At 40.3% G+C, this 23,479-nt stretch overlaps 1 long non-coding RNA gene across 5 annotated transcripts in view; it reads left to right on the forward strand.

The window, feature by feature from the left end:
* The window catches only part of LOC147379953 (uncharacterized), a 759,110-nt gene that overhangs the window by 80,683 nt on the left and 654,948 nt on the right, over positions 1-23,479 (forward strand). The window contains exon 2 of one of the 5 annotated variants that reach the window (XR_015134358.1): positions 8,743-9,404. The exons of the other annotated variants lie outside the window; for them this stretch is intronic. This is a non-coding gene — a long non-coding RNA (uncharacterized LOC147379953). Of the gene's footprint in view, positions 1-8,742; positions 9,405-23,479 lie in introns of those variants that run through there. 5 annotated transcript variants of the gene reach the window in all.

The following is a 23,479-nucleotide window of genomic DNA, read 5'->3' on the forward strand; positions in this document are numbered from 1 at the left end:
TCCCCTCTCTCTAGCACCTCCCTCCCACCTACCCCCATCCCACCTCACTAGTCATTACAGAGCTCCACAATGAACTCGCTGTGCTATATGGCAGATTCCCACTAGCTATTTTTCACATCAATCCCAGGCACCAGTTGATCTCACCCTCTTCCTACCTCCCATGCCCACACATCCATTCTCAATGTCTGTGTCTCTGTTCCTTGTTTGCCAATAGGTTCATCTGTACATTTTTCTAGATTCCACATATATGCATTAATATATAATATTTGCTTTATTCTTTCTGACTTCACTCTGTATCAGTTCAGTTCAGTTCAGTTGCTCAGTCATGTCCGACTCTTTGCAACCCCATGAATTGCAGCATGTCAGGCCTCCCTGTCCATCACCAACTCCTGGAGCTTGCTCAAACTCATGTCCATTGATTTGGTGATGCCATCCGACCATCTCATCTTCTGTCATCCCCTTCTCCTCTTGCCCTCAATCTTTCCCAGCATCAGGGTCTTTTCAAATGAGTCAGCTCTTCATATCACTTGGCCAAAGTATTGGAGCTTCAGCACCAGTCCTTCCAATGAGTATTCAGGGTTATTTCTTTTAGGATTGACTGGTTTGATCTCCTTGCAGTCCAAGGGACTCTCGAGAGTCTTCTGCGGCACCACAATTCAAAAGCATCAATTCTTCAGCACTCAGCCTTCTTTATGGCCCAACTGTCATATCTGACATGACTACTGGAAAAACCATAGGTATGACAGTATGAACCTTTGTAGGCAAAGTGATGTATCTACTTTTTAATATGCGGTCTGCTACTGCTGCTGCTGCTGCTAAGTCGCTTCAGTCATGTCCGACTCTGTGCGACCCCAGATACGGCAGCCCACCAGGCTCCCCCGTCCCTGGGATTCTCCAGGCAAGAACACTGGAGTGGGTTGCTATTTCCTTCTCCAATGCATGAAAGTGAAAAGTGAAAATGAAGTTGCTCAATCATGCCTGACTCTTAGCGACCCCATGGACTGCAGCCCACCAGGCTCCTCCATCCATGGGATTTTCCAGGCAAAAGTACTGGTGTGGGTTGCCATTGCCTTCTCCAAATATGCGGTCTAGGTTTGTCATAACTTTCCTTTCAAGGAGCAACTGTCTTTTAATTTCATGGCTACAGTCATCGTCCGCAGTGATTTTGGAGCCCAGGAAAATAAAGTATGTCTTTGTTTCCATTGTTGTCCTATCTATTTGCCATGAAATAATGGGATCAGATGACATGATCTTAATTTCTTGAATATTGAGTTTTAAGCCAGCTTTTTCACTCTCCTCTTTCACCTTCTTCAAGAGGCTATTTAGTTCCTCTTTGCTTTCTGTCATAATGGTGGTATCATCTGCTTATCTGAGATTATTGATATTTCTCCTGGCAGTCTTGATTCCAGCTTGAGCTTCATCCAGCCTGGTATTTCACATGATGTACTCTGCATAGAAGTTAAATAAGCAAGGTGACAATATACAACCTTGGCATACTCCTTTCCCAGTTTGGAACCAGTCTGTTGTTCCATGTCTGGTTCTAACTGTTGCTTTTTGTCCTGCATACAGGACATTTGCCATGCCTAAATTTTGTTTCTCCTGAAGTGGGCTCCAAACAAGATGAGTATCAGTAGTTTATTTGGGAAATAATCTCAGGAGAAATGAGTAGTGGAATGTAGAAGTAGGATCAAGAATGCAAGAAAGCCATCAAGGGTGTTTTATGTATTCCTAGGGATCAGCTTCACTGGAAAATGTTGGGGCACTGTGAAGAACGAATATCTGAGATTTCTGACTGATATATAACATGTATAACTAATAAGGACCTACTGTAAAGCACAGGGGACTCTCTTCAGTTCTCTGTAATGACCTATATGGGAAGAGACTCTAAAAAGGATTAGATACATGTATATGTATAACATTCACTTTGCTGTACAGCAGAAACTAATACAACATTTTAAATCAACTACACTCCAATAAATTCTTTTTTTTTAAAAAGGCAAGGAAGCTGAGGATTTGTCCTCCCACTTCCATCTGTCATTAGTTGAGAGCTGTTCCTGGGGACATTATTTTCCCAGTACTTCTATCCTGCCCTGTAAATGCCAAGAGAAAGCCCTCCAGTGGAGAGTCACATGAGCTTGCAGTAGGACATAGTGAACATTTTCTGAAATGAAATTTCCCAAGTAAATTTGGGCAGTTCACCAATAGCATCTGCTATCAGCAGGTTACCATGAAGGAACCTTTGACTATATGAGGGGCAACTATATTTAATATCTTTTTTGAATTCTAGCACACTCTGTTACTAGACACTATTTTAAATTGTTGAATTCTTCTCTGATTCTGACATAGGCTAGAGCTAGCTATATGTAGCACTTTATTGTGTTGCAGTTTATTTTCTTCTCCTATCTTAATGCTTTCCTTTCTGATTTCATTGGTAAATATATTGGACTAATAGCATGGTGAATCCAATTTTTTTTATTTAAAGTGCTCAACCTAGGTTAGCCAGTTCAACATGATGCCCTATTTGTGGACGTTCTTCTTTACCCTCTGACAGGTGGATTGTGCATGCTCTGTAATATTCTCATGGCAAGAACTGGGATGCCATTTTTGCAGAGTTTCTGCTTGAGAAGCAACGTGTGGCTTTTTTTTTGGCTGTACTGGGTTCCATTATGATTGTATGTGGTAACTTTCCACTATGTCTGTCTGCCCTCTACCCTCCAAGTACATATTACAAAGTACATATACATGAGTATTAGTACCCTCCAAGAACATATACATAAGACAAACTCTCTTTTCTCATACACAGGCAGCAGATGTGATTAGAGGGAAATCTAATTTATCTGGAGTACTCCAGCAATGGAAGGAAATTACTTCACAGCAATATTTGCAAATGCATTCATCACAGCTATCCAGACATTCCAACACTAGCAGATGATGGCTTTGTGATCTCTATGTGGTCTGTTTGGAACTGCTTTCTAATGGCCTATATAAATTCACACCTTTTTATGCTTCTACATGGTGTTTAAAATATAAGACAAATATGTTGGACAAGGGGAGGTTAGGGTGGTGTGGACAGATTTTTATTCTTTGAGTCTCTAATTGTCTTCCTAAGTGTAGCAGAGACCCCGGGATTATCTGTTAGGTTTGTATAAATAGATTGTTGGTAAGATATTTTAGAAATGCCTTATTGTTTCTTCTCTTGCTTGGATATGATTTTAGATCTCACATCCCTTCTGATTTATTTATTTGCACATTGATTCAGAACTTAAGACATAATTGATTGCCTACTGTATTAGGCATGAGGTATCCGTGTTCTCTAGGTATTCAGTCACCACACACTCATTTTATTTTCTACATGCGTGTCCTCATATAGTTAAGCAGGAAAATACAAAGGGGGAAATGATGAGACGACAGAAGGGCTTAGGAAGTTTTGTAGGTCCTCTTATTGGTGGGTAGAGGAGACTGTAGGGGGTTAATTCTGTATTTTAAATGCGGCATAGGATCATGGAACCAGAACTAGAAGAGCATTGTTTGAAAGGAGCAGCTGCCTTAGGTGCAGGTGCTCTGGGTCAGCAGCGTGAAAATGACACTGACCTGTTGACTTTAGGCACGGATGTACCTTTCTCTGAGACATCAGGCAAACCCCTCTGAGCCTCAGTTTCCTCTTCTGTAAAAGGAAGTATTAGATTAGTTTTCCCCAAGTCTGTACTGACATGAGGCCACCTGGATTTTAGATGCAAGTATATTTATATTTTGCTTTCCTTCAATTCATGCTCTCTTTTTTTCTTCCCCATCTCATTTCCTCCTCAGCTACGATGAAGCACACAGTTTATAAACATGTTATACATGTATCTAATTAATATGATGTATACATAAGGATGTATACCAAAAGAAGAAACATGTCTGTGTTGCAGGAATAATATACACAGCAAAACAACAACAAAAGCCAACTCAGAGTTCAAAGAAGAACATATAACCGTTATAAATATTAAGGAGCAGAAATAATAGTCACTGATAGATATCTATTTATATACATCAGAATATATCCTGGCAGTATCTATTTTATTTTTCTTTTTGCCTTTCATACAGAAGTTTCCAAGAATGTTGTGGAAATTGGAAATAAATGAATGCCCATAAGAATAATATCTCCAGGCAATTGCAATATCTGATATACAGGTTGTGAATTTTAACCACAGTTGGCTTCTTCTGGAAATGCTTCTAACAAAACCCAGAGGCAGTTAAATTTGATATATGCAATGGTTTGGAAACCAAGTGGGTAGATAGATGCTCTCTACTTATATTTAATTAATACATAATAGATTCAGTTGTAGTCAGTTTTATTTTGGTTAAGATGGAACAAATCCAATTTTGCCATGTCTTAGCAGTTTGGAAAGTGAGCTTCAGGGAAGGAGTCAGAGAAGCAAAAGAAGAGAATACTAAATGGACATGGAAGAATTTCTGTGAGGTTAGGTTTCCTAGTATCAGATGGTATCAATGTGTTTCCTAGCTCTTCAAACTTAGGTTTTTGAAACATGTTTAAATGCCCCAAAGTATGGATGTCCGTATGTTGAAAACAAATACTGGGATGTGACTCTAAGAAACAACCCAGGTAAACAGATAAAAAGAGTCCATAAAAATAATATTTTTTACAAAAGGATTATCTTATACTGTGCTTTCACAGTACAGGATGTTGAATCCTGCCAAACTAATAGAACATGCAGACACGAGGAAACCTGTTAAATATTTATTTACTAAAAACATAATTTTTCAAAGGGCAGTCAGGGAAGACAAAGCTCTGCGTTAAATATGAGCTTCCTGTCCAAAAGAGAATATACTTCAGCTCCGCTTAGCAGGGCTCCCCCGGGCTGCAGACGAGGAGCCGGGACCTAGCTCACATGCAGTTATTAACACTCCCAATAAATCCTCAGGATCCCAGTCCAGTTGATATATGTCATGGCAGAAATAGCTTAGTACACGGAGCGACAAGAAATGCTGTTCTTGTCAGTGGCAGAGATACTGCCGTCCACATTAAATCAGGGGCGGATGGAGACACTGAGAGTGCCGAGTTCATAATGCCGGGACTTCAACGTCTGCCACCATTTCAACTCAGTCTTAGACACGTGTTGCCCACCAAGGCTTTGACCAAGGACACAGCATCCGAGATCAGGGTTGCCAAGTGGTCCCATGCCAGACTGGGCATCTGGAAACTGTTTTGCTTTTTTATGTAAACTTTCGGCACACTTCCATGACCTTGAACAAGCCCGGTCAACTTTCTTTTCTGCAGTTTTGTCATTGGGAAGACAAAGAACAGTATTTACTCTCTTCTAGGGGAGTGCTAGGAAAATTATACCACCGCATTCCTACCCAGTCACTGGAGACTGTAAGTTCATTTGTTAAAGGGAAGCTCATCACCTTCAATATTGCTGTTCTTGCACCAGGCTTATTTTTAACCTAAACATAGACTCACTGAGCTTTTGAGAGAGGACTTTGGCCAAGACTCTACAGGACCTGTTCTCCACTGGCTGTGGGTGATACCTCGGTGAGAAGAAAGAAAATTGTAGGAGCTAGTGAACGTGGAAAGGGGGTGAGGTGATCATCCGCAGCCACCAGGCGTAGTGACTGTCTTCTACTTCATCTCCAGTGACAAGGAGTGGTGCATTCAATTAATTAGGAGGCAGTTCATTTTCTTTCTCTCATCCCTTTCTGTATCTAGCCAAGGTGAAAGCCACAACTCAGCTGGTAAGAACTCTCTCCAGAATAGAGCAGGGTGGCTGAAGAGGATGAGGGGAAGCTGTGGGAAGGCAGAGCACAGTGCAGTTCAGTTAGCTTTCCCTGGCCAGAGAGACGGAAACCGCGACTGGAAGATTATCAACCACGTGCTGAGTGCTGAGCAGAACATATGATTTGCAATCAGAATCAGCCCTATCAGACAGCATGCTGTTCTCAAATGTCCAAGGCAGGGCTTTAGTTATTTTATTGGAGCTAAATCTGGAAATGTCAGGGAAAAAGACAGCCTCCCTCTGTGAGAACTGTGGGACTTCCCACTTGAGACTGCAGAAAAGTGTGAGAATGACCTTTCCATGCTAGCCTGGTCCTGGCCCTTCTGGTCTTTCTGGGGCTGCGAACAGGCACAGACTTTTGCAGATGAAAAAAAAAAAAAAGGAAGTGGAGATTAGGATGAGTGTTTTCAAAAGCCAGTGACAGTGTATATGTCACCTCTGATGGTAGACCTGATGCACAGGGATGAGACAGACAAAGGGGAAGACATGAAAGGCCATGGACTTGAAGGTATAAGCAAGGGAGCTGCAGCGTGGATGCTGATGTGGGATATGTTTGGGCAGCTTATGTAAGCAGACGCCAAGCTCACCGGAGACCGCACTCCAGTCGTTTTTACAGCTCCGTTAGGGAGGATGCCTTTTTCTATTCCTCATCACTATCCTTTTTATTTTTATTTCAATTTTTTTGCCAGTCAGGTATGAAAGCCCAAGGTGCTTTGGAACTAACTTAAGTGCTTTTGATTTATTGTCTGAAGCCAAGTTTTCAGGTTCCAGAGGCGTTTGCTCTCTCCCAGCCATTTACTGTTTGGAATAGTAAGCTTGCTGTTTGGTGCAAGGTTTTTTGTTTTGTTTTTTTCCTAGTTCCAGATGAACGGCTTTGACCTCTTCTCTGCATTGCCAGAGAATTGGAAAATATAACCCAAAATGAAATGGGGAAAAAAAAGCACCGGGTCTTTGGAATAAAAGCTGATGAGAGGGAAAGTATAGCCTGACATTTTGCAGAGGGAAATCTGGACAAGGACGGGACATGACAACAAGCTTGGAGGTGATCTGAAAGCACCTGGTACAAAGGGATGAGACAGTCTGTGGACGAGGACAGGATAGTGAAGCAGTCCAGTTTCAAGTCATTCGAGAGCCCATTCATTCGAGCTGATACTGTTATTTTTAAAGATATTATTTTAGAGCCTTGAAATGTGATTTTGCTATTTTAAAACTACAGAAGTATAGTGCTGCATGCATTGTAGGAGGTGAGTTGATTAATGATGTGGCTACCTTATAGAATACCACCTTTGTGAGGACCCTTGCAGATAAGTTCTCTCAGTCCTCAGAAATGTGGGGAAAGTGGTTTGTTTTTATCTTATGGGCACTGTGAACCTTAAACCAGCCACATGATCCCATTGGCTTGGGCTGCTTGGGAGCTCAGAGCCAGATGAACTGTGCAGTTCATGTAAAGTTACAGAAATACACGCCTGCCACCCTTAGTTTTCTTTCACTACTCTTTTTTTTTGGTATGTGACATATTTATGTGTATTTATCTATGTATGGTTTTGAAACCTGATTGAAAATTTTATAATGATGTGAAGTGAAAGTCGCTCAATAGTGTCTGACTCTTTGCAACCCCTTGGACTCTATAGTCCATGGACTTCTCCAGGCCAGAATACTGGAATGGGTAGCCATTCCCTTCTCCAGGGGATCTTCCCAACCCAGGGATTGAACCCAGGTGTCCCACATTGCAGGTGGATTCTTTACCAGCTGAGCCACCAGGGAAGACCAAGAATACTGGAGTGGGTAGCCTATCCCTTCTCCAGTGGATCTTTCTGACCCAGGACTCAAACTGGTGTCTCCTGCTTTTCAGGCGGATTCTTTACCAGCTGAGCTACCAGGGTAAAGCCTGATTGAAAATTTTAGAATGAAGCATATATAAATAAAGTTATATTATGAAGTATCAGAGGTGTTTATCTAGAATAAGAAGGATACTTGTGAAAAGTTAGATCCAAGCACTGATCTGCATATGTATTGATGGTATTACTTTCCACATAGTAAATGTTTGGGACACTCTGTTACATTAACAGATGACCTTTCTTGAGCTCACTTTGTTCATCACATGAAGCACTTTACACGGCTCAGTACTTTATTTATATAAGTCCATTGTTGCTTTCTAACTCTACATGTTAGATTTTTAGAGGTAAAACTGATCTGTGGAATTGGTGTTTCATCCAAGGTAAAAAAATGTATTAAGTGGTGGAAGCAAGTTTCTGGTCAAGGCAAGTGTGACTCTAGAGCATATTCTCTTAACTTTGGGGATAGTAGGTCTGAATTCAAATCACTGTTCCATCATTTACTACTGATATGACCCTGAGCAAGTACCTAAATTATTCTTACCTTCTGTTCTTCCAGTCCCTAAAATGGGAATAAATATAGTACTTAAATTATATTTAAAATGCTTAGAATAGTGTTTGTCATTTAGTGCTCAGGAAATCAATAAAAGATTAGCTATTATCATATTTAAATAATTTGTCTATAGTATACATAATTAAAATTCTTCTCCCACCAGTAGAGACATTTCTTCAATATTCAATTAATCACATCTTACGACTCCGTGCACATATGCCCCAGTGGTGACTGTTCCCAGGAGAGCCTGTGTTGGAATGCATATGTCGACATTTCAGATGTCAGATACTGCAAGGTCAGTGTGTCCCAGGAGGAGGCCAGCTGCCAAGAGACCTTGCAGGGTAGCGTTTCAGGGTGAATTCATCACAGCTGGAGCCCAGACCTCAGCAATGCAGGTCCTCACATTTGGTCTGGTTAATGCCCGGAGCTGATTATTCAGAGGAGATGACTTGTACCCACTCACAGAAGACTGAAGCATATTAATGGAAAGCCACTGTATTAATTTACAATGAAAAATATTATGGTTAAGTGGAGCAGACATTTGCATCCGTCTAACCAGTGAATTCCTGCCCTGTAGGCAAGCTACATGGGGAGCCACGTTAACAGAAGGTTGCTTGGTGAACAGGATGCCTGTTTCAGGTGCTTAGTCTCATCAGGCTCGAATGGCAGCATGCATCCATCTCCATCTACCTGCCAGAAAGAACAGACATTCCAAGCAGCTTGACAATGCCAGATGTCCCTTCCCTGGACGGGACCACAGAATGGTGTATGTGGTTCCATAGCTGACCTACCTCTGCTTCCGATTATCCTTTTCTTTCTTTAGATGCATTGTCATGGGAAGGTTGCTATGATCCAGAAAACATTTTGACCCTTAATGGTAACCTTTGTTTATGTAACACCTTAATTTTTAGAGGGTGTCTTCATTGCTGGTCATTCCAGATTTTCACATCAGGTTCCTTGTACACAGTGCATACTCTGGCCAGTGTCACCACAGCCACTTCAGCCTCAAGCAATCTGTGCTTTTCTTGTCATCCAGGTAAATTTCTACTGCCTGCCCAAACCTCTTATTCTTTATTAAAACCCACTCTTGCCTGTGCATTAGCTATTGTAAGTGCCAATGTTACTAAAATGAAGCCCCCAAAGTTTACTAACCTCCTTAAATATATTTAAAACAAAAAATGGATTGTAATTGATATGTAGTCTAAGAACTTGATATTTTAATAAAAATTTAGAAACCTTTATGTAAGTATTCAAATTAATTCTGCTATCTCATGAATCATTCCAGTGTTAATAAGATCCTACCACCATTTTGACCCTCCTTCTGCTTTCTGCTACTTCTAGAATAGAACCAGATATCCTAGAATGACCCAGAAGAACCTCCAAGACCTTGGCCCTGGCCCACTTTCTGAATTAACCTTCTCCTTCTCATCTCCCTCTCACATAGTTCTCCAGTTTCCTTGATGGGTTTAGAATAAGCCAGGGGTACAGTCCCATTGGGCTTTCCAGGTGGTTCAGTGGTAAAGAATCCACCTGCCAATGCAGAAGATATGGGTTTGATTCCTGGGTCGGAAAGATCCCCTGGAGAAGGAAATAGCAATCCACTGCAGTATTCCTGCCTGGGAAGTCTCAGGGACAGAGGAGCCTGGTGGGCTGCAGTCCATGGATCACAAAAGAGTCAGACATGACTTAGCGACTAAACAACACCATAGCCACACCAGATCATTTCCCCTTGCTTTTCCTCTGCCTGGAGTGGTGTGTTCCACTACATATTTGCATCTGGTTTATTCTTCTTGAGTCACTTCTCAAGATGAACACCTCAGAGGAGTCTTCTGACTATCCTATCTAGGATAACATCCTCTTACATTTCACCCCCTTATCCTGCTTCACTTTTTTTCTTTGCAGTCATCACTTCCTCATATATTATTTATTTGTTTTTCTGAACAAGGTGTATTGTGTGAGGGAGAGACTTCTTCATCTTCTTTACTGTTGTACTGTTGAAACCTAAATTAATAACTGCCTTTTGATGAATGTTTAGATAATATTTTGTCAATAAACTAGTGAACTTGGTACTTATATTTTGGTGATCATTAGATTTATTTATTCGCCATGTTGTGCAAACCATCCAAGCTTGCCTAGAATGAGATATAGGTACTGATTTATCATGGTCTTATCAAACGAAGCCAGAATACTGATCAGACTTGACCAGAAGCTCACCCAAGGGTGGGCATCCAAATCTTTCTCACTATCCAGAAGCTTCCATGAGATCTTATTTAATTCCACTATTCCAGTTTTTTGTTACTTTCTTATCTTTATGCTTCCTTTCTTACATTATCCTTCAGTTGTTTGTCAGTTGTCTGAATTTGTTCCTCGAGTAGTAAGGTGGTGAGGAGGCACTGCAAATAGTCAACAAGCGGTTATTATCTTTCTGTCTTTCCATTTTCCAGTAGGTGAAGCCCTGCTCTCCTCTTCAGGCTGTCCTGCTATCATCTCACGAGAAAACATTATATTTGCCACCATCTGGCTTTAGGAGGACTTGCAGTGTCCCAATAATTATCATCATGTACATGGGTGGGACCATAAGGTCAGAGTGTATTTTTAAACCAGTTTCTTATTTTTGTACAATTTTCTACTTCACCCACCCTGCCCGCCCACCCCCCCCCCCCGACACACACACGTTTTCCTCTCAGGAGTATTAAGGTTAAAATAGTTAACTAGATACCCAGAAACTTATATTTTTCATTATCCTTTCCCACCCAGGGCAAGTTAGGGATTTTGAACAGTTAACATATATAAGGTATATTTGTTAGGAGAATTTAGTTCAATGAGGTTCATATTGGGAGAATTAATTCTGAGTCCCTCTAGGGAGTTTGTTGGCCTGTTAAAACTCCAACAGATCAGTTCACAGATTCTTAACTCAGGACAGATTCAGTCTTCAGGTCTGTCTGTACTGAGTGGCATGACATTTTGCTAGACAGAAGGCACTAAAAGATACACACGTACTTCAGATTCACGCATCCCTGAAATGCACAAGGTATGCCGCTAAGATGTTTTTGAGCAAGTTCACAGGTGCCGCCTAGGGTAGTACACAGCATTATATGCAAAAAGGAGATGTTCAAAAGCCTTAAATACCATGAACTGGCAACAAAATGTGAACTCTGTTTTTAAAGAATCATGTATATAGAGGTACTGGGACCAAAGAGGCAGAAAAGGACTTCTGTGTTTATTCTATAATTCTGTAGCTCTGTGTATTTAAAAATGTGCCTGTTGGACTTTGTGTGTGTGTGTGTGTGTGTGTGTGTGTTTATATTTGTATGTGTTTGTACTTCTTAATATTTATCACTGAAAAGCCAAAAAAGAGCCTGTAGCTTTGTTAATATGTAATGGGTCAGCAAGCTACTTGACTGCTCTTTGTTTTGTAACTGTAGCTCCTGTCTGTTGAGTCTTTACTGTTACTGTTTGGCCTCTTTCCTTGGGTTGCAGGCTGTACTTACAGGAAAAGACACATTCTCTCTGGGATTGATTTAAACCAGCCCATTCTGTATGTTGCTGCTACAGCTCCCAACATTTCATGGAGGTGTGACATTATTGAATGGTGTTTTAATATGTCACTGTTCTGCTTCTTTCCCCTGACCCTGTCTATACTCAATCTGCCATACAGTTGCCATCCATCCTCTGGGCTTGTCCAGATGAATGGAGCTGTGCTGTAGCAGGAATCACTTCTGTGCTGGTAGACTTTCTATGACTTCATTGCTGATGATTTTGTCTTACCTTTCTTTGTGGTATCTGGGATGATCTAAGTTAACCTTTCAGATGGTAGAGGTGACTACATATATGGTATAATTTGAGATATGATGGAAAAGCTTTTTGATCCCTAAATCATTTCTACCCAAGTATCAGAGTACCTGAGATTCTGATTTTAGAGGCATTCATTTTCATGTCAGCCGTGCCCACCATCCTCAGAAAGAGCTGAACATTAATGTGCTAATACATTAAAGTGAAGTGAATGATACTGCTGGCATCCATGGAAAGATCTGCACCTCAGTTCTGGGATCTAAGGAGGACATTTAATTATGTGGAGCCATTTTCTTCTTGTAGATGTTATGTAGCACAAATTTCCTCATTGTACTACAATTAGTAAATCAAATAATCCCTTGAAGATGGCAGCAACACTTTCATAAGAGTCACCATATTTTTTTTTTCCATTTAAGCAAGTGAGTTCATATGAAGGACAGAATAATAGCAGTCAGGAGACAATAACATATGAATTTTGCACATATTGAAGAGGTTATGACTGCTGTTCCAAGTTCTGTCTGTTGATGTTTTCAGACAGGGTATGGAGGGATAGGAGAGTTTAAGGGTTTGTATGTGTCCTCAATGGGACTTCCCTAGTGACTCAGTGGTAAAGAATCTGCCTTCCAATGCAGGAGACATAGGTTCAATCCTGGGTAGGGAATATTCCCTGTAGTAGGAAATGCTTATCCACTCTAGTATTCTTTCCTGGGAAATCCCATGGACAGAGGAGCCTGGTGGACTGCAGTCCATGGCATTGCAAAAGATTTGGACGCGATTTAGCAACTTAACAACAATGTGTCCTCAATTATGTTGAATTCTGTGGAAATTACAGAAGTTAGAACATGCTCCTGTTGTCAGCATCATCAAAAGGTAAAGTGTTGACAGTGTCTTGGCCAGAGTCCGCTGTATGTCCCCATGTAATCAAAATAAAAACAAACATTTGTTCAACAGTCACTCTGCCAACTGGTTTGTTTCATATATGATTTCATGATATTCCCAATAGCCTTACAAGATCAATGGCAACCCACTCCAGTATTCTTGCCTGGAGAATCCAATGGACGGAGGAGCCTGGTGGGCTACAGTCTAGGGGGTCACAAAGAGTCGGACACGACTGAGCAACTTCACTTCACTTCACTATTATTATCTGACTGTTATTCTGTTAAGTGAAATAAGTAATTTGCCCAAAGTTTTATACTTAATGATTGACAGATCAGAGACTTGAATTCAAGTATAATTCCAAAACATGTTTTCAAAGATCACATGGAATTGCATCCTTTGGCCTATTTGGACTGAGTTGTTGCTGTTCAGTCACTAAGTCATTTCTGACTCTTTGCAACCCCACGGACTGAAGCACGCCAGGCTCCTGTCTCCACTATCTCCTGGAGTTTGTTCAAACTCATGTCCATTGAGTTGGTGATGCTATCTAACCATTTCATCCTCTTCTGCCCCCTTCTCCCTTTACCTTCAGTCTTTCCCAGCATCAAGGTCTTTTCTGATGAGTTGGCTCTTTGCATCAGGTGGCCAAAGTATTGGAGCTTCAGCGTCACTCCTTCCAATGAATATTCAGTATTAGTTTCTTTTAGGATTGACTGGTTTTATCTCCTTGCAGTCCAGGAGACTCTCAAGAGTCTTCTGCAGCACCACATTAAAAAAAAAATATTTATTTACTTTAATTGGATGATAATTACTTTACAATATTGTGATGTCTTTTGCCATACATCAGAATGAATCAGGGGTACTGTTCCAGCACCATGATTTGAAAACATCAATTCTTTGGCACTCAGCATTTTATATGGTTCAGTTCTCACATCTGTACATGACTATGGGAAAAACCATAGCTTTGGCTATACATACCTTTGTCAGCAAAGTGATGTCTCTGCTTTTTAATATGCTGTCTAGGTTTGTCATAGCTTTTCTTCTAAGGAGAAAGCATCTTTGAATTTCATGGCTGCAGTCATTGTTGGGGTGGCCTGAGACTGTGGACTGAGAGCTAAAGTCACATTGGTCACTAAAAAACAAGGAAATAATATGCATACACACCCCCGTACACAGCTAGGTATAGCCACAAGATGTAAAGCAAAACAAACGAAAAACTACCAACAAACTACAGAGGAACTCAAAGGCATTTTATAGACAAAATATTGTCTTGTTGGTACCTTCCTTTTAAAATATACTCTATGAAATGGAATTAACACATGCTCATTGCAGGCAAATTGTAACTATAGAACTATATGATAGGGAACATGAAAGCTTTAATCAAAGTTAGCTCAGTTGGTAAAGAATCTGCCTGCAATGCAGGAGACCGGGATTTGATTCCTGGGTCAGGAAGATCCCCTGGAGAAGGAAACGGCAACCCACTCCGGTGTTATTTCCTGGAGAATCCCATGGGCAGGCTACAATCCATGGGGTCGCAAGAGTGAGACATGGCTTAGCGACTAAACCACCACCACCACCAAGCAAAGTTAATCATTCATAACATATCAGTATGTGACTTTCTGGTATTTAAAGGCTGTTTTACCTGGCTGACTTTCCTGGTGGCTCAGAAGGTAAAGCATCTTCCTACAATATGGGAGACCCAGGTTTGAACCCTAGGTTGGGAAGCTCCTCTGGAAAAGGTAAATGGCAACCCACTCCAGTACTCTTGCCTGGAAAATCCCATGGACAGAGGAGCCTGGTAGGCTACAGTGCATGGGGTCACAAAGAGTCAGACACGACTGAAGCAAATAAACTTTCTTTACTGAAATATAATTTTGTTTTCTAACTTTCTTCCTTGTTAACACAATAACAAAAGCATTTCCCATCTTTTTAAGTCCCTTTACAAATAGCATTTTGATGGCTACAGTACAGTCATTTTCTTAATACCTTTTTTATTGTTAATGTTGGTAAAGAGACATTAGATATAAATATTGTGTTCAGCTACCACTTATGTTGGTTGTGTGTGTGTGGTTGAAGTTGTTGTTAGGCGATCTGGGCTGGAGGCAAATATGCGTTATCTCCCCCACGTCAATTTAGATAAGATTTAAATGAATCTTTGACGAATTCCCTGACTCTAACACTGATGCCAGGCTCAGGCAAGGGGGTGGGAGTAGAACTGAGAAGGAGAGATTGAGGGCAAAAAAGAGAGGAAAGTGGGGAAGAGAAGAGGGGCACTAGAGAGAAAGGGTGAAACAGAAGAGAGGAAGGAAAGAAGGAAAAGAGTTGGATAAACTAATCTGACAATTACATGGTTATGCCTAGCCAAGATGGCCAGGTTGGAATGAACCTTTCAGAATACCATGTGTTAACTAGCTATCTCATTGCCTTCTCATAAGTTCAATGCAACTTTTTCAGACCAGCATGTGCATTCATGTGACATATTCCATCTCCTGATATGGGCAGTTGCAGCGCTTTAGAAGCCAGTCTTGTTTCCAGGAATCTGTATTACAATGAGAAACTTCGAAATTAGATTCCTTGCTGCCCCTTTACCTCCTTAACTGCTTGGTATTACTACAGTTGCCTTTGTGATGGAGGCCCTGAATCCTTGGCCTCAAACCAGCCATGGTCCCCTGGGACTGAACACAGCAGTACTCTGAAATTCCTACTTACTAGCTCCTTCAACAAGACTGATGCTGAAAAAGCTTTGCTTCTGCTTTCAGCATTCATCACATTCCTTATAAATGAAACATGAATGTAATTCATATTTCTTCTAGGGAGAGAGGTTTTAGAGGCTTCATTTATTCATTCATTCAACAAATATTTATCAGATCCCTTCTGCACTTAAAATACCATGGCAGGCACTGTGAAGGATACACAGGAACGTAAGCACAGTTCCTACCCTTAGGAGTCAAGTCTACCAAGTTCTGTTAATTTCACCTCTTCAGTATCTCCTACATCCATCCACTTCTATCCATCCTAACTACAATAGCCTTAATTCAAGCAATCATTGTCCTCTTCCTAGATTACCATATTTTAAGAATTTGATCAAATTATTTCTGTGCTTTAAAACATTCATTGTCAGGCCAAATCTCTTGATCTTTACCATGACATATAGGGCCCTAGGGAATCTGGACTCTGTTAATCCTAAAACAGTATCTCTCGATTTCCAAACACTTTAGCCATCTTAAATTCCTTGTAGTTCTTTAAGTGTGTAATGCTCTATTTACTCTCATGATTTTGTGTATGCTCTTTCTTCAGCCTCCAAAATTCTTCTCACCTTACTGTCCACATCTCACCTCCTATTTATCTACCAATAGATGTTCATTGTTTAGTTCTTAAACTAGGTATGGCTTCCACCAAGACAACTTGTTTGTCTACTCATGTACCTGTCCATCTCTAAACCGAGTTGTGTTCCCCTTCTCTGTATTCCATGATGCTTTTTTGTACTGCCTTCTTCAAACCTCATTATTGCTTATTTGCACTTGCCTCTACTAGGCTAATAATTCCATGAGTTGGGTACTATTATTTTCTATTGCGTTCCCAAAATTTCATATAGCACCTGGTACATTGTATTTTTAAGTAAGACTATCTTAAATTGACTTATTGTATTAAGAAAACTGTTTTACCATTTAGGAGCTCTTAAAGACACCAACAATGCTTCATACACCACACATTCATATGTTACATATAAGCAAGAATACGTATGCTTGAGTGGTAGGTTCATAGGCAGTGTTATTGGTTAGCATAAGAGATACAACTTAAGAAATTAGACCCTCAGGACTTGAATTTCTTTCCTTTTCCATGTATGATCAGAAGAGATGAGGTACAGTGGAGGCCATGTGATTGCAGGGTCTGAAACCTTAAAAGCTCCATTGAATGGAGGGTTTGAGTTAGAGGTGAAGGAAGTGAGAGAGGGGCAGGAATGAAGGTAAAGGAAGATGTGAATGGATAGGTGTAAGACTTCAGAGAGTAAGGTAGAAAGATTTGGACAGTGTATGTAGACAAGAGAGAACTGCATATGGTCATCAAATCTCATATTCTCAGAACATGTTCCTGGCTTGCCAGATGCCATGAAAGTTGGCAGAGTTCACTCCTAGGAAACATTGCCTGGCAAATGGACACAAGGGTTTTCCACGTTGAGAACCAGAAACCCACTGCTGATTTATCAGGGATTCACAGGGGACTTTGTAGGATGCCTCCAGGCACCAAACAGCTCCTTACCTTCTCCTAATACAGGAAGAAGTAAAAATATGTAGAAAAATAAAATGGTATCTATAAAACGGTAAAGTCATGTATAAAAGATATCACAGCAGAAATATTAGCAGCAGCCATTGCTGCAGCCGGAGTGAGAGCACCTTAAAAGCAGTTTATAATTTCTGCAGCCTGAGTATTTCCTTTAATTCATCAATATGTAAAAGTCCCCACCACTGAGAGAACTAAGGAGGGATGGGAAAGCAACCTTCCTTGCCCCCAGTGACCTAATAACATGAAAAGTGAATTGAACCCATGGTCAGTAAAGCTCCCTGGGTAAAAAAGGATGAGTACCAAATGAATGTCTTACTTGAAAGAAGCACACAACAGAAACTGTTAATATGTGCGGGGCCACTTCTGAGTACCCCACATCTTCTTTGACATGCCACTGTTGGATGCTGGTGATCCATGTGGCCACCACACTACATAAAGTCTGGCCCATACTGGTTTTTAATTAAATCCCCCTAAAGGATGGTCAAATCGACCTGTCTTCGCTGGAAGAGTAGCTGTGAATCAGTGTCCTGAGAATACATACTTTCCCCATGGCCTTCCTCTATCCCCAGAGGCTGTCACTTTGCCTCACTGATCTATGTCTCTCTCTCCCTGGCTTTTGAGCAGAAGCATGACGAAGACAGAGAACGAAAACCCAGTGTAGTTTCCATAGCAACATTCTTAGAAAGAAATGAAAGAGGGAAAAAAGTGAAACTCTACTATGATTTGAGTTCTGAGCCTCAGTGAATGAGCTGCCTGTTGTAAACAGTCAGTGCTAGATGGTTATTTATGTAAGAACAATAGAGTGGGCTCCCCAGGTGGCTCTAGTGATAACCCACAGAAGACAATAAGAGACAGAGGTTCCATCCCTGGGTTGGGAGGATACCCTGGAGGAGGATGGCAACTCACTCCAGTATTCTTGCCTGGAGGATCCCCTTGGACAGGGAAGCCTGGCAGGCTATAGTCCATAGTGCTTGTGGAGTAGAGCAAGACTGAAGTGGCTTAGCACACAATAGAGATACATTAGCATTCCTTCAGTTCCAGATTTTTCCAGTAGAGGGTGGAAACTTGAATAGCATAAGACCTAAATGAAGGGAAATACGTATACCTCTTTCATACATATACCTTTTGATCTGATATTGGACACTATTAAAGAGCATAGCCTATTAATGTTTATTCTGGTATCCTGGTATTTTCACTAACTTTGAGATAGATAGCATATAAAATATTTGTTATCTCACTTCAAAGAGCATATTAAAACCTGAAAGACAAACAAATACTGAATAAATTTTCTGAAGCAAAGCAATGTACTACACATGAATAAAATGCAAACTGAAAGCCAGTACTTTGAGTACATATGGATTGCACTGAAGAACTCAGTGCTGAGTGGTGTTAATGAAAGAACCTTCAGTGAAGATGGCACTTGGGCTTATAAAAATGAAGAAATATGAATTGGTAGTCACCCAACAGAAACTTTTCCTGTGTGAAATGAAGCAGAATGAAAAACGCTAAGCTTCCAGGTGAAATAGGTAAAGGTATACCTGGGGTAGTACATTTCGCTTGTTTGTCTAAGAAAGAGAAAAGTGTTTGGTAGGATAGGCAGGATAAGTGTGTTATTGAAAAACAAAAATTTGTATTTAATTTTAAAGGCAGCAGGTAGTTCTGAGATGTTCTTGAGTCGCTCAGGGATCTTAAGTACTAAGTGCTTGAGAAACATGACATGTAGCAGCATATAGAATACATCCCTTGGCTATAGGGTAAACCATACCAGAGACAGAAAAACCCAAAGTGAATTTTAAATGCATACACTTTTTGCGTGGAAGGTGAGTCTAGTCATTCTAATAATGGCAAGATAAGAATAAATTGAATGTCTACTCTTTTCCCCTTAGAGAAGACCCTTTAACATTTCTTTTAATTTTGGCTTAATTTTGATGAACACTTTTAGCTCTTTGTGGTTTGTTTTTAACTAGGAAATTCTATATCATTCCTTCAATTCTAAATGATGATCTTACTGGGCATAAGAGCTTAGGTTGCAGGTTTTTTCCTTTCAATACTGTAAATATCTCATGCCCCTCCCTTCTGGCCTGCAAACTTCCTGGAGAAAAATCAGTTACTTTTATGAAGGTTCCTCTGAAAATGACTGTTTTTCTCTTGCTGCTTTTAGCATTCTCTGTCTTTAAGTTTTGCCATTTTAATTCTGGTATGTCTTGGAGTGGGTCTGTGTTCATCTTGTTTGGGACCCTCTGTGGTTCCTGTATTTGGAGATCTGTTTCCGTTTTCAAGTTTGGAAAGTTTTCATCCACAATTTCACCAAATGCATTTTCAATACCTTTTTCTTTGTCTTCTCCTCCTGGGACCTCTATGATGTGAATGTTGGTATACTTGATGTTGCTTCAGAGGTCTTTGAACTGTTCTCATTTTTGTTTTATTTTTTTGCTCTTCTTATTGGGTAATTTCCATTATTCTTTCTTCCCGAGTACTTATGCATTCTTTGTATCACCTGCTGCTGCTGCTGCTAAGTCACTTCAGTCACAGTCAGTTTTGTCTGACTCTGTGCGACCCCATAGACGGCAGCCCACTAGGCTCCTCTGTCCCTGGGATTCTCCAGGCAAGAATACTGGAGTGGGTTGCCATTTCCTTCTCCAATGCATGAAAGTGAAAAGTGAAAGTGAAGTCACTCAGTTGTGTCTGACTCTTGGTGACCCCATGGACTGCAGCCTACCAGGCTCCTTCGTTTTAGTTATTTTATTCTCCAGTTCGAACTGTTTTTTTCTTATATTTTCTAGTTTCTTATTAAGATTCTCACTGCGTTCATCCATTATTTTCCCTAATTCAGTTAGCATTCTTATTACTAATGCTTTGGACTCTTTATCTTGTAAATTATTTGTTTTGTTAGCTGCTTTTTCAGGGTTTTTCTCTTATTCTTTGAATTGAAACAGATTCCTCTGTCTTCTCGTTTTGCTTAAGTATCTCTGAAATTAGGTAAAATGGTTACCTATCAGGGTCTTAAAGGGACATTCTTGTGTAGGAGAATTCTTACACAATCTGCATGTGCTGAATGCCTTTGGTGGAGAGCTGGATTTGATGTGAGCATGAGTGATATGTTTCCCCTGGGTGTGCTTGAATATCTTTTCTAAGATGGACTTCACATGATGATAACACTTGCAACCATTTGCTAAGAGCTCACAATATAGCCAGTATTGCACTCAATATATTTCATGCACTATCACATTTACAGTCTTCAAAAATAACCCAAAGAGGTTTATTAAAATGCCCATTTTAATGAAAATGGGGGGGGGTTTAAATATTCACAGCTGATGAGACTGACATTTGAACCAGACTCCAAAGCTCATGACCCTTCAATTGGAGCCTACTGTGTGTGAGTCATGTGTTGTAAGAGCTGAATGAGATGGAGAGAGATTGCCATGGCTTGATGTTAAGTGGGTTAGGGTGAAGAAGAAAGCTCCAAAGACAGGGCAACAGCAACATCGTCAGGAGTAATGGAGATATTTGAAGGACAGGACTTCAGCATGTCATTTTCAGTTTGGAGAGAAACTGTCCCCGTAGTTTTCATTGATTGCATTTTAATTGATAGCAGCAGGGGTAGCTCTGTGTACCTTTTGATAAGCTTTCTATAGTCTGGAAATTTTCAGATATTGCAGAGGATTGGAGCACCCGAGTTAATGCACTTTCTACTCATGCTAATGTGTGCCCTAGGAGGCAGAAGAAGGTCAGCCTGAAAAGAGAACCACCGGTAGCTGAAGTTAGAATTGTTCTTTCTACCAGCCTTCAGCAATTTGTCCTTTTTAACTTTCTGTAGCCCTCCTCTTGCAAAGTTAAAACTTTTGGTCTAAGTTTTAATAGAACTCGAGCAAGTGTTCAATCCTAAAATCTTAATATACGTGTCTAAAATTCGTCCAAGTCTCCCTCCACAAAGGCATGTGAAGAAAGAAAGCATTTCATGTTTCATTGCATATTTTCCTCAATTCCTTTCCCAAATGGTAACCCGGGGTCTAATATTAATAGCATGTTTTCTACTTCTTTACCTAATTTGCATGGTGAATACTTTATATTACGAAATATCCACTGATGGGCAAGGAAGGATGAAAAGGATAGTGACGGTTTCATGTCAACAACAGGGGAATGTGGGTTTGGGTTTAGCTTAATTCTGAACAGTGATAAGGGGGATTAACACTAAGATGCAACAACACCAAGATGCCACAACGCTGATGTTAGCAGCTTCTCTGCCCCTTGAGACAAGGCAGAAGTTTATAGACACAGAGTTTAGAATATGGATTCTTTAGGCAGAGACTAAATTCAAGTCCCGGCTTCATTAGTTCCTAATTCTGGGACTTGGCTAGATACTTAATATACTTCAGCCTCTGTTTCCTCACCTGAAAAATGGAAATAGTAGTAGCACCAATTTATTTAGTAATTATGATTAGAAATATTATATATGAAATGTATAAAACAGCCTGGATCTTTATGTGATTGGAGACAACTGTTATTAGGAGCAAAGATGGCTAGACAGGCAGTGAAGTTAATGCAGCCAGAGAGAAAGAGGACTCTGCATGGCAGAACCACAGTGATGACTTCAAAATGAGATAGGAGATGAGGCTGAAAGAGCCTGGAAAATGGGTTTCTACACAGTATCTACACAGGACACAGCACGCACATGCATATGTCATGCTAACCCTGGGAAGCACAGAGCCTCGCAGGCAGAGAATCACCTGTATACACCCATGTGTGTGGATTTGAGTGTGTGTGTGGTGGTGCGTGCTCACATGCATGCACATTCTTCCACTCGACACTAAATTGCAGAAATAGGTGTCTTCTCGTTCTTCCTTGCTCAGTCTCATTGAATACAAGTAAAAACCAAAATATCACAGTTGGACATAAAGGACTTTTAACATCTTCACATACACATACAAAGAATCAATTTCCCTGATCAGACACAAAACTGACAAGAGCAACTATTGTTAGAGTAACACCTCGTTTAGTTGTAAGGAATAATTGTCATCCTGACTTATATCCATTTCATCATTTGCATGTCAGTTACTCTGGTAGTTTTACAGAATACATCTTTGACAAACAATTTCTCTAATTACTTTGGTTGTTCCTGTGAAAACCACAACCCAGGTTAGACTTGCTTAAATACTACAGTGTCTACATAGAATGGAATTGCCCTTCATCTAGCAATAGAGATCTGGAAGGTCTACTATTTTAAGATAATCAGTGGGCTACCCTAGACTCTTCAGTTATCTCAAAACCCAGTTGTCAGTGACTGTAGCCAGTCCAGGTACCTAAGATTTTGTCCAAGTTACAATCTGTAACCATTTCTGTCTTATGTACTTTTACCCTACATTTTTAAACTTGTAGTTACAGTGTCCCTATGGTATGGCAAACTTTAGATTTTTAAGCTAGTAATTTCCTATATTGTTTCAATCCATCCTTCATGTGGGCTATAGTATTGATACCCTACACAGTGCATTCCCTTTAATAGCTTTTAAATAATTACTTAAATTCTAGTATTGCTTTCTTTCTTGACAATAGTTCTTAAGTGTTAGATCAATCACAGATTAATTGAAACTTCCTCACTATTTTTCCTTTTCTCTCCATAAATTAGCTTTAGTTTCATTTTCTTTCATGGACCTTTCCCCTCTTCTCTTCAGGCATCCTCAGAGGGCAACTAAAATTCTTTGGCTCTGTAGTTTTGAAGTATGCAATTTGGAAGGAATATGGGTCTGGAGGGAATTAAATTAACTAGAAGCACTCTGATTTTTGATTAAATTGCTTTCTTCAAAGATATTAGAGAACATTCCAGGTATTCATTTGAAAATTTTTCTTCAAAAATGGGAAAAACCCATTACAGTTCAGACAATTTTAGTTCCTCTTTTGCTTTACTTCTAAGGTTTGTACTCAAAATACCTTTATCACGTCTTTAGTACAAAGTCCCAGACATTAAGAAAATACATTTATTGAATTTAATTTGGTGAAAATGAGAGACAGGAAATGGAGAGTGAGACTCAATCAGAATATAAAGAGAAAGTAGAAAGCCAGAGCAGTAAGGCATGGAGGAGCTGTGGTGGTGGTGGTGTAGTTGCTGACTGGTGTCCTACTCTGGCAACCCCATGAACTGTAGCCTACTAACTCCTCTGTCCATGGAATTTCCCAAGCAAGAATACTGAAGTGGGTTGCCATTTCCTTTGCCAGGGGATCTTCCCGACCAAGGAATTGAACCCACATCACCTGCATTGCAGGCAGATTCTTTACCCACGGAGGTATGGAGGGGCTGTATCCTAAAGCCAAGGGTGAAAATTTCCAATGATGGAGAATTTAAACAGTGGTCAAAAACTATGAGAATA

Source organism: Bos grunniens, chromosome 1, assembly GCF_055505025.1.
Source record: "Bos grunniens cultivar Pamir isolate PY7600 chromosome 1, Bosgru_T2T1.0, whole genome shotgun sequence".
NCBI lineage: Eukaryota > Metazoa > Chordata > Mammalia > Artiodactyla > Bovidae > Bos > Bos grunniens.